At 41.3% G+C, this 12,071-nt stretch overlaps 1 long non-coding RNA gene across 3 annotated transcripts in view; it reads left to right on the top strand.

The window, feature by feature from the left end:
* The window catches only part of LOC144044237 (uncharacterized), a 153,577-nt gene that overhangs the window by 4,036 nt on the left and 137,470 nt on the right, over window positions 1-12,071 (top strand). For all 3 annotated transcript variants that reach the window (XR_013291214.1, XR_013291215.1, XR_013291216.1), the window contains exon 2: window positions 3,370-3,523. This is a non-coding gene — a long non-coding RNA (uncharacterized LOC144044237). The remainder of the gene's footprint in view (window positions 1-3,369; window positions 3,524-12,071) is intronic.

Here is a 12,071-nt window from a genome sequence, read left to right as displayed (position 1 = left end):
TTCAAATATACATAAAAGCTGAGAATTACCCCCCCCCCAACCCACAGAGATAGAGAGACTGCAATCCAATGTATAACAAAACAAACTGAACTTGGTGTAATGTTCATTATTCAGCTCGTCACACACACACTGTACTACAAACAAGGCATGCACTCTAAAAAACAAGATACAAAAACGACGTGGCAACGTGTATTGCACTATTCTAGAAAAACCTCATCCAAGATTACGTACGTACGGTTCTATAAAAAGCCACCATGTGATACAAGTGTCGATATACATACCTTCTTGTTAACGTTTTTTGTTTAAATTGATGTAGAAATGTCTGAAAATCCGACTGTTCTTCTCTGCACTCTTTCGTCGTGATTCACCGACTTCCCTGGCTCCCGTGAGAGGAGGACTGAAATTACCGTAATGACGATACTTTATCTGTAAAGCACAATGGCTTGGCTTTCAGATACCATTGGAATTTTTCAGATTGCACAAACGGTGCCAGAGTTACGGTAATCCAAAGTGTCCTGGGAGAGATTCTTATTTTCCCAGGACAGCTGGTCAAAAAAGAGAACAATTCTTGGAAAAACTGGACGGGTGGCAACTCTATGTGCAACAGTCAAGCATGTTAAGCAGTGCAGTGCGTTTTATCGTCCCCTGGGTGCCGAGTTGCCGTTGCTGTGTACCCAAGTAACGGCCGGCCCACGGGGTGGCAAAGTAGGGAACAGTGAAGTCTTCTTTTCCACTGGGCCGCAGTCGTCATATTTCAAGCTGAGCGACTCGGGGTCACCGCTTAATGCCACTGCTGCTCTTAGTAATGCGTAGCTTTAGGACGCCTGTCCTATTTATATTGAGGGGCTGTGGATTGATGCGAAATGACGAGGGCTGCGAGGCTGCAGAGTGGGTGGGCGTCCACATGCTCCACTCCACAGGCGAGCCTGCGTGCGCCTCTGTGGACGCAAATACACACAGACGCACACACTTGTCTCCCGTCCCGATGCCACCAGCCTTTGAAAAAGCCCTACAGTCTCAATGTGCAATGTCCTCTCTCTGTCAACATATCCTCTGTGCCAGCGCTAATGTGACAGAATATAACCAGAGCCCAGAACAAGCAGTCGGCGCGGTGCAATGGGCACGCTTCCTCATCCTCGCCAGCAGTTGGCCTCCTTATCTCGCCGTACTGCTCAAAGTTGAGCACGCCGATTTATTCCCGTGAATAAGCCGGTTAACGCTGTAGAGCTGGAGCTTGTCCACACACCCGAGTTCACCTTTAGAACAGCTCACTTTGACTGCCATGTTCAATAACGAGCGTAAATGAATTACATCACGGCAATGCACCATCAACTTGATGTTTTCTTCAATAGACTTTTATTGCACTCTCTTCATCTAACTGAATGTTCAGTTCATTTTAATTGTGTTTCGTAATGTCAGCAATGATGTAGCGTGATAATTATATGAACTTTTATTGCTCTGCCGTATAACTGCGCTCGTGGTCTCGGACCTTGGATATTTGTCACACGACCCAATTATAGATGATAAATGTTTCGCCTCTGCAGCTTCAATAATTATTGAATGTATTTAATGATACCATTTTAAAAAGGCCCTGAGGGATAGATGCGACATCATTGTGAAGTTTGATCACCTTCATTTGAATTTGGTGATTTCATTAATGGACTAATAGCTTTCTTGTTAACGCAACAACACTCAGACAGCAATGTCTTTCTCTACACCTGTGAGAAGAGCTCGTGTTCATATTTCTTTTTTAATTCATTCACTCATTTCAAGAGGAAATTTGCTAGCTTGTTTCAAACTGAAAACAGATCCAAACTACAGTATATAAAAATGTTTGGAATGCAAAATACGGAGCGTTATCGTTCTAATTTCTTGCAAGAAAGACTGACTGTTCCAATGGCTTAACGCGGCTCCACCTCGCAATCACAAAAGTTCAACTGTTATTAGGTGCAGGGCATTGAAAAATAGCCTTGGCTAATGAGACACATGCTTTTGCCATGTCTAGAGACCAATTGTCTTCTGATCACATGCAGGAAAGTGTTATGTTGTCATTACATACTCTTAAATTTGCAGCTCACAAAAACGGTTGTGTTTTATTATTATTATTATTGTTATTTTTTTGAAGGTTAAATTCTCTTAAAATGTATTTAACACCACCCTACCCTACCACCGAGGTAATTGTTCTTCAATGAAAGGGTCCAAAAAAGCACTTGAAAAGACCCTTAACAGCTTAATGTTTTCTTCTTCTTCTGTAAATCAGCTCTTTTGTGCTCAAAGTACCTTTTTAAACCAATTTTCTAATCATGTTCAGAATTATCTTTCCATTATCTTGCAGTAGTGTACACCATTACATTATTAAGGAACACATTTGAAGTCCTGCCGTTTAACTGCAAACAAAATTACTGTAGTTTTATAGTGACAAGACCTTATTCCTTCAATGAAAAGAAAATATAGTTTTCCCTCAGCACACCAAAAAGTCAGTTTTTTTTTAACAGTGGTACCTTGATCTATGATTTTACTTAATTCTGTGACTGAATGGAATCCTGAGCAAATGTTGTGAGCTGAAGCTGGCTTCTTGAGACCCACAAATGAGCAGAGGTAGGAACTTCCACATTCGTCACTACCCGTCACTGACATTGCCACCTTCCGCCGAGCGCTTCCACATTTTCGACAAATGCTTTATGATGCGAGGCCTCACCAAAACACTGTACATAGAATGAGGACCGTCTGTACTCACCCCGATCGACGGACGCCTGCTTCAGTCGGTGCTCAGTCTGTGTATTTCTACGAGACTTTACGTCATAAAGCATTCACCGAGAAGAGGGAATCGTCATTGACGGAAATTGAAAAGTGACCACCGCTGCAAATGAGGCCACATCAATAGCGCTAAATCGTGTTGGAATGTTCTTAAAGTGCTGAATAATGTTTTGTTAGCGGCACTTTAAAACTCAACACACCTTGTAAAACCAATTTTCAAGTTCAAGTGGTGTTAAGTCAAAATGTGCTCCCCGGCAATGGTGGTTTATCACTTTGTTAGCGCCTGCTACGTCTCTTTGCAGCAGCACTATTATCATCTGGTTATGTGTAATGAGGCCTCTTATTAACGCTTATGCATCCATCAGGTTGAGTGTGGACCTCCCACTTGGTCCTCTCTGTGCCTCGGTGCTCAAGCGTTCGCTGCTACACTCCAAGCTTTTTCACTCCGGCAATTAAATCTCTGACAGAGAAAAAAAAAAAAGATGAATATGGAACGCTGACTCAGAGAAGTCTACTGAGATGGCTATAAGAGTTCTAAAGGGCTCTCCAAACCGTCAAGAAAATTATTTGACTTTTTATCCTCTCTCTTTCCTGTCCCTGCATGGTTGAAAGATCTTCCTCCCAGGTTCCATGACCTTCTGGCTCCGAGGAGAAACTCTTGGCCACGACCATGCCAGCTCTCGCCACCTCTGAGTACGGCGGATGGGGATGACGGGGCGCTGAGTGAGGGCTGAGCGGATGCGTCAGGACAGCAGAATGGAGGAGGGTAAATATTTCGCCATGCCATGTGGGGAAGAACTTCGCCAGGCCATGTCTCTGTCCTTCTCCCTTCTCACTCTGTATTCAGGGTCACGGATCTCATTTCTCAGATAATATTTCAAGCTGACCACAGATAGAGAATTAAATTGAAGACCTTCTTTTGTATGGGTCATAAAGGATGGCTTTTGGGAGCTTCGGGAGAGATGACACGAAAAGGAAATTGATAGTGTCGATTTAGGTCCACTTACGGTCCTCTAAAGGTCTTAGTAGATGTATGCATGAAAATGCAAAAATGAACCGTGTAATGAACCATAATCGCTAAGTGTACATTTATAGTTCAGTCACAAAGGACATATGCGAGCCCATTTATTGGCTGAAGTAACGGTACATTCCACCTCACTCTAATAGTCACTATTGTGCAAAGTTATCAGAGTGGGCTGCTACATGTGATCAGATATTAGGTGGGTTTTTGCATTCACCTATTTTTATTCAAATTTTCAAAAAATGCTCAAAGAAAAGAAAAGAAATAAAAGGCCTAAATGGAGAGTAACGCTAGAAATTCAGGGAAAGAAGGTCTAAAATTTGTTAAAAGGTTTTATTGCAGCGTTTCAATAATAGGAAAACAACCTATAGAAACAGGTTTTGTGACTAAACAATGACAGGACTGGATACCCTGTCGCACATTTTGACCACATATTACGTCACATGTACATACTGTAGCCGCAAAAAATGGCAGCGAACTATAAAGTAGGTATGGTGGGACGAAGACATTGGAATATTTCTGGAATTAATAAAACAAGCAATATTAATGCTATTCTCGATGGAAAACAGCAAAGACATAGTCATAAGTCTCATGTTTGTTTTGCACATTCTTACTAAATTTGCTTAACAATTCCTAAACATTTGGATGGAAACCACATTGATGTCTTTGTCTTTATCCTTAGGCTATGGATCATTATCTAAAGTTATTTTATTACAAAGTAAACAATGGAATTTTTTTTATGACCATGAGACAACTTAATGTTTAGCATAAGAAGCTAGCAGTTTTAATGAATTTAATGAATATGAATTAATACAGCGTGTTTGGTATGGACAATTGTTGTCTTGCAATAAATATGGAAAGACAACTTTTGGTGTTTTCCGTAAAATATTGGGCAAAATAGGTAAATTAGTTTTCACTTGTATCACCCTTTTCTACCTGCAAGGCACTCAAAGCGCTTCACCTTGACTCCCCATTCACTTACTGATGACTCAGCATCAGGAGCAATTGGGGGTTCAGCATCTGCTCAAGGACACTTCAACATGGTAGCAAGGGCCGGAGATCCAACTCACAACCTCCACTCAACCACCTGAGTCATGCTGCCCCCATATTACAAAAATAAGAGCCACAAAATGTAAAACTGCTACCAAGAACAGAAATTTTCAAAGCGCTTTTGAATTTGTATCCGCGTTTATTACAAGTGCATTCCTGCTATCTATTTTGTTAAGTGTGTTATTTGAAGACAGTTGTCTTTCAAGTCAAAGCTTGCGTTAGCCTGGTCTGGTTGGATTAAATCAATCCCCATTATTTAGGTGTGTTAGCTCGACTATGAAAAATTCGATTTAGTGCGTGGTCAGTTGGGATGACATGCTTAAATACGTTTTGTATATCTGATTTAAGTTGGAATGTGTTATTTTTGTGTTTCGTGCTCATTTTCCATGTTGATCCACCAGATATTAAAGTTCTTTAGGTCGTTTGCACACAGGCTCTAAAAGCCCCACCAATCCGAAACGATTCCCGTGGATATACGGTCCCCCGACGCTGTATTTGTATATATCTGTAATAACATGCAGACCACCCATCAAGGTCACTGGAGTCAGGGTGAATTTCTGCGTCATCACTTCAGCACGACATCGATGCCGACGTGGCGGTGACAGTTGGAAAGAGAGTAGAGGTCCAGGGAGGCCTCACTGCATTTGTCGGTGATGACGGGTTGAGTCAAGCCTGCTCCGTACGTAGCCATCACTCACAGACGTGATGCACGGTGCAGTCTCATGCCACCTGTGTGCGTCACGTCAAGAGTCGGTTCCCCTAGCCCCCTTTGGAGACAAAACAGCTTTCACTCTTCCTGGAGGATTTATCGTAAGATTTTGTTCAAGATGTATTTAAAAATACTTGTGGGAGCAGATCACCAATGTTGGACCGGCAAGAAGGCTTTGAAGTAGCTATTTTGCCTTTTTTCTCCTTGAATAAGGCAACCAAAACCTTTGAAACGCCTGCTATTATTTGGATCTAGTTGTTAGTCAAGTAATCAACTTTCAAGACCAAGGTTTTGAATGGATGTTTTTTGAATGAATGGTTGAGACCAAGTCAAGGCCATAACAAGATGACTAATTCAAGACCAGGGTAGACTGAGATCAAGTCAAGACCAAATCAAGACTGAGGCATTGGGAAACGAAGTTTAGACCAAATCAGCGCAGGCAAAGTCAAGACCAAGATGTTCAATAGTTTAGACCAGTGGTAGGGAACCCTGATCCTCGAGAGCCACTGTCCTGGGTTTTCCATGTCTCCCCCCACAAACACGCCTGATTAATGAACAAGATCGTTATCAGGCTTCAACAGAGCTTTCTGATTAGCTGATCATTTGAGTCAGCTGTGTTTGAGGAGGGAGACATGGAAAAGAGGCAGGACAGTGGCTCTCGAGGACCAGGGTTCCCTATTCAAGTCAAGAGCCGGGCAGGGCCGAGATAAAGTAAAGACAAGGACCATGCCAGTTGAAGACCAAGTCAAGACCAAGGCAATCCAAGAACAACTCAATGCCAAAGCCGATTTGAGCTAGTCTCTTAACTCATTTGCTCCCAAAAATGTATAAATACGTTCTATTTTAAATGTTTTAAGTGTCCCAAAGACATATTAATACGTTTTTAATGTTTTTTTTTTATTCTAGAGCATACAGAAGGCTTTGATGCAGCCTTTCAACTGCAAAGAACGGATGAAGAAATCGTAGTTATTACACAAACGGCCAGCAGCAGCAGAGCAAATGAGATGACCCAGGGCCATGTTGAAAATTTTTTTTTTACTCAGATTTCCAAATAGATTTGTGAATAATGATGAAACTGAGCTATATTCTAATGCTAATTGCTGCAAAACGGAAACAGTTAGAAATATAATTTTTTTCCTGGCGAAAGAAGAGACTCTAATCTTTCTTTTGGTATGTTCCATGTTTTTAAAGCAATAGAACACAATATTCTGTGGGCCTTGCAAAATCAGTCAAAATCCAGTAGAACAGCCAGGAGTGAAGGGGGTTGCTTCAGTGGAAATGGCTGGGAGTGAATGAGTTTTTATAAATCCAACCATCTTCTTCTGCTTATCCAGGGTATGCTCGAGCTTTGTAGAAATCTATGAGAGAGAAAAATGATTTTGGAAAATAAACAGAGCTGAAAATAAGACTCACCAGCTTTTTTTAAAATTAGGATATTAAAGGGAATAGTTTCAAAACCACAACACGAAGACAGCTTTGAGTTAGTTTGTTTCGACACCTACAAAATGTGGTCTTAATAAAAGCCTTTATGCCACTTCATCGTTAAGCCTTGTGGGACTGTGTGTCACCGGAGAGTACAGCAGTAAATTACATCTTATTAGAACTAATGCCAGCAGTGACACAAAGAAAACATCCTCCTGCTCTGCCTAATTGTCCCCCCTCAGGGTCCAGTGTGTTATGAGGACCAGTATCGACAGCCAGAGTCATTAGGACATCACACTCGAACTGATGAGAGGAGATTTCAGGGGATGTGTCCGTCCTGATTTGTTAATTTGATGTGAGTGAATGACACTGCGTCTGTCTGTAGTCTCTTGGTGGATAAAATACTGTCAGGCTTCTGCTTGTGCATTTGGCCCCCAGGGACGGTGGTCCAGTAGCGGTTGCCAGACAGGTCCTGGTTATGAATAGATGGGAGCGGGAGGTGGAAAGGGCATTAAAGTTTGTGTCTAGAAAGAAGTAGCTGATCGTCAAGCTTATCTGTCACTCTCTCTTGGCTTGGCAGGGAGCAGGGAAAGGGCGCAGGTCAGCCCGGTCAGTCGGATCTATTTTGTCCTTACAATGAGCTCTTGTCTGATGGAGATACGCCGGCTGTCCGTCACTTTGCACCGCTGATATTGTGTCACCGTTGTGCACCTTCTTGTAAATGTCTGCGAGTGTGTTGTCAGATTGGGATCTCCAGTCAGGTAGCATTATCCCCGATGCCACCCACCCCATTCACCACTTCACCTCTTCCCTCCTCCTCACATTGCTGACATCCTCAGGGGAAACAGATAGAAATCTCCAGCTGGGTCCTTGGCAGAAGCAGTGTTGAAATCTCTCTCTCTTTTTTTTTAAAGCACCTAGAGTTTTTCCATTGGGATGGATATTTTAAAATGCGTTTTTTTGTGTGTGTGTGTGTGTTCATCTCTTTTGTCCACACCAAACTCTACTCTTGGTCATTACAAATCCACTTTTTGGAAATGTCGTATATCCATCCAACATCAGGGGTTCTGATTGCCAATAATGCTTTTTTCTTTTCAATAAACTTACTAAAACCTTGTAGAGTGCGGCACCAATACTTGGGAAGAAACCATTTTAACTTTCTAGAGTTTTGGTATCTATCTGGACGCAGGTGCAGATGAATGTTTTTGCAGATTGAGTCAATTGTAGTGTCAATGGAACCATCCAACTGCCAGAGTGAAAATTAGCACAAATCCGTGTCATCTGTTTGTGACGTTTTATGAGTTAACAAACAAACTCAAATATGGAAGTATTTGTTACCACTTCAACCTTGGAGGTATGCTCCGCTGTGTACCAGTCTAGTTATGTTCATGAGTGTGCCTTCTGCCCTTTTATCAAAATGGCTTCCTACAGGCTTCCTATTGGCTCACATGGCCTCACTGTTTGGATTCATAGTTGTACAGCTTGAACTGAGCATATTTTAAAATGATCTTGCTGGTGCACACACTTTACAGCAGCCTTGATCCTTTTGGCAAAAAAAAAAATATATATATGCGAGTGAGTCGATTCTTTCGTGAGGAGATTGACCATTGTTAGCTAGAAGAAATGTAACTTCTGCCTTTGTGGATGTTGATAATGTTTACCCCATCCAACGGAGCACCCCCACAACTCGTCAAGGCTTCTCTGAATAGGACCTCACTTTATATGTCAAAGACTCATGTCGACGTTTGTTCACATAGCCTTTTGTGATTAGGATTCTGGTGACAACAGCAGACGAGGGATCAATATTTGCAGCATGTACGATCAATAGTTTGCTGAAATACTGATACTTTATTGTCCAGGGCCACATAGAAAACCCCCGTCCTTTCAAACTCATCTTAACAATAAGAAAATGTTAGCTTCAGATTCTCTCTCTCACTATTTTTTTTTTGAGTGACATACAAATACAAGCACATGCAAAAGTATATTATTATTAATTATTAATATTTTTGATTTGATGTCAGTATCCACAATGTGGTTTTGCTCGATGCTAAACATGTTTTGGGGACTTTCTGGAAATGCACGAAAAGCATCTAGGTGAAAAAAAAAAAAAAAAAAAAAAAAAAATATATATATATATATATATATATATATAGTAGTATGTGTTCTTCTGTTAAGATGTCAGTTTCATTACTGTCAAAGTTCAGCCCTTCCTGCATGGCGTGCCCTTACTGTCATCAGCCATGCTCTTCAGTCACTGTTCGTGTAGTCATCGGTTAACTATTTGGACAAAAGTCATCTTGGAGAGTAGGCCTGTGAACATTTAGAACAGTGGTGGGCAAACTTGGTCCTCAAGGGCCGGCGTCCTGCAGGTTTTGGAGGTTTCCCTGCTGCAACACAGCTGATTCCAATCAACAGGATTGTTACCAAGCTTATGCAGAGCTTGCTGATGAGCTGATCATATATCAGCTGTGTTGGAGAAGGGAAACATCCAAAACCTGCAGGACTGCGGCCCTCGAGGACCGAGTGTGCCCACCTCTGATTTAGAATCTACTTTCTTTTTTTTTTAAACATTATCTTAAAGGCTTTCAATATTTTGAAATAACATGTTATACTTTAACTTCCACTGCTGTTTCACTGAAAGTAGGTCTAAACAAATGCAGAAGCAATGTAACACTGTACAATTCTTACTTACTTTGACTGGATGATGATAGTAGGGACCGGTTAATTCATCGTTAAGTCTTTGGTTTGGATTGTGTGGAGTTGATCGTGGCCTTGAAGCAGTTGAGTTGAGGCAAAACAGTGTGTGCTACTTGACTGCAGCAGTAGAGGCGGTGTTTATTCCATCTCAATTAGTTTACTATTGAAGTTAGGCACACAAATACTGATTTAATTTCTACGCAGACAAGGAAAAACAAATACTGTGTATTCTTACAGCACTTACACAAACCAGCTGTCTGCCATAGTGCCAAGACTGTCAACAAATCTGTCTGACTTTCCCGATTGTTTTCTATGATCACAACTAACTTTTTCTCCTCTGTCAATTAACAAGCTTTGATGTGTATCAGTGGTAGCGGCTGAGGCTTCAAAATTCAGCTGCCTCTCGGCGACCCAAAGGCCACACAAGATAATCAGCACTTCTCACGCAAATGTGACAAAAAAAAGTGTTAGAAGGATTTATCTCCCATCCTGCCTATCAGAAACGGCACCGACGATGTGCAAATTCGTTTTGGCAGCGACACTAATGTGGCGTCGCTTGTTGTTTCCGTTGTTTTCTTAATCCTCCACTTGTTCCACGCTTGCTAAACACGGGGGCTTAATTTTGTAATCTGGGAGGTCCCGCTGACGCAAAGACCAACAACTCAGCCCACTCGCTCCCCTCTTCTCCTCGCCGCTCCTCGTCAGCCACTGCCTTAATTAGTCAGAATTAAGACGAATGCGCGAGCCTCCTGCGATCAATTGGTATCGAGCGGACCTTCGCTCGCCCTGCCCGGGGGGCTTGCTCAGTCGGCACATCATTTATATCAATAGCTTTTGTTTTTCTTTGCTTCCCAGCTTCTCCGTGAAAGGCTCACTCCATCGCTTCGTGAAGTGGCCAGCGTGACACGCAACACTTCACATTTGTATTGATATCGCAGACACATGCACACACACTTTCATTGGATGTGTGTGGTAGACATGATGACTATTGGGGAACAGGCTTTCTTTCTTTTTTTTTTTTGGTCTCTTTGCGCTAACAAGTTGACCCCTTTTAGGTTTGCTCTCGTCTCACTCCATCTTGTCTTTGTTGTTTGTTGTTCTGGCCGATGAGAAGCTAGCGTTACGTGCTTTTATTGATGTGGCTCATTTAGCTGAATGGAATTGCTACCGAAAGATGTATATCAATCTCTTGCCGCTGATGATGGCACTTGGTGTCGGTTTACTTGAACCACCACCAAAATGTAGGTGGGTTGACATATATTAATAATGTAACATAAATCATTACTTGGGATAAATAATAAATATGTTTGACAACACCGTGGTATCCTGCTACTGCTATTACTACTACTAATAATGATAGATTGACTTTGGCTTTGCTGTTGTTAATGATTGTCTTTTGGATTGGGTCATGGGGTCGTGTAATGATGTTGGTGTTATACTCATGCAGTTATTATGGTTCTGCAGGTCAGGGGTTGGTTGTATTATGGATGGATTATGCTTGTGCAGCTACTCTGTTATGATGATGTTGTATTAGCCACACTTCTAGACCTATGCAAATGATGAGAATGTTGTCAGTTCCGAGACTATTAGCCACTCTTATTTTTGTCATAATAGGCCTTTTGTCAGTACGTCGAGTCCCTCAGCACATCGACGTTTCCTATCCTAACTCTCCCGTGCAAGCTGTTCGTCCATGTGTTTGAGGTTGTTTCCACGCATCCGGTCCTGCTCTTGCAATCAAGGTTTCTCTACATCCAGCCCGCTCAATCTTCTTTGTCAATGTTTCTGCATCAAGTGTTTTCTTTGAGGCTATCTGAACCTAGCCCTGTTTTCTGTCGTTCCTTTTATATTTTTGTTTATCAAGACTCTCTCTTTCACATTTGCCATGTCTTGCCTGCATTTGGGTCTTGTCTGTGTTTGGGTCCTCAATTCCTCACCCCACGTGACACCTTTTACACAAAAGAAACGTTTCAGGTTTTGTTTTTGGTCTTACTTTTAATATTATACCGGGCAAAGTATTTTTACGTTAACTTAAAACGTTGGATAAACTGACAAAGATTTTATAATTTTGGTAGATTGATATGGGAACAGAAATAATAATGATAATAATAATAACAATAATAGCAGTAGCAGTAGTGGTATTAATGTAACTGGATGAATCTTAAAGAAAGGGAAAACAAATTGAAGTACTGCAGTACTGTATTCGAAATTTCTGTGTTACTAATCAAATACATAATAATATAAGTTAAACATTTCCTTCTGAATGCAGCTTTGATATAAAAAAATACAGTATAAAAAACATAAAATAGGGTTAGTTAACAGTATTACCATTATCCTCACTGTCATATTTAGTATTATCATTTATTAGTGATTTTGCAACATTGGTTATGATTATTTATTCTGCAATAAACTGGTAAC

Source organism: Vanacampus margaritifer, chromosome 2, assembly GCF_051991255.1.
Source record: "Vanacampus margaritifer isolate UIUO_Vmar chromosome 2, RoL_Vmar_1.0, whole genome shotgun sequence".
NCBI classification, from domain to species: Eukaryota; Metazoa; Chordata; class Actinopteri; order Syngnathiformes; family Syngnathidae; genus Vanacampus; species Vanacampus margaritifer.
The sequence above is the reverse complement of the archived record's forward strand: the minus strand, read 5'-3'. Positions and strand labels throughout refer to the sequence as shown.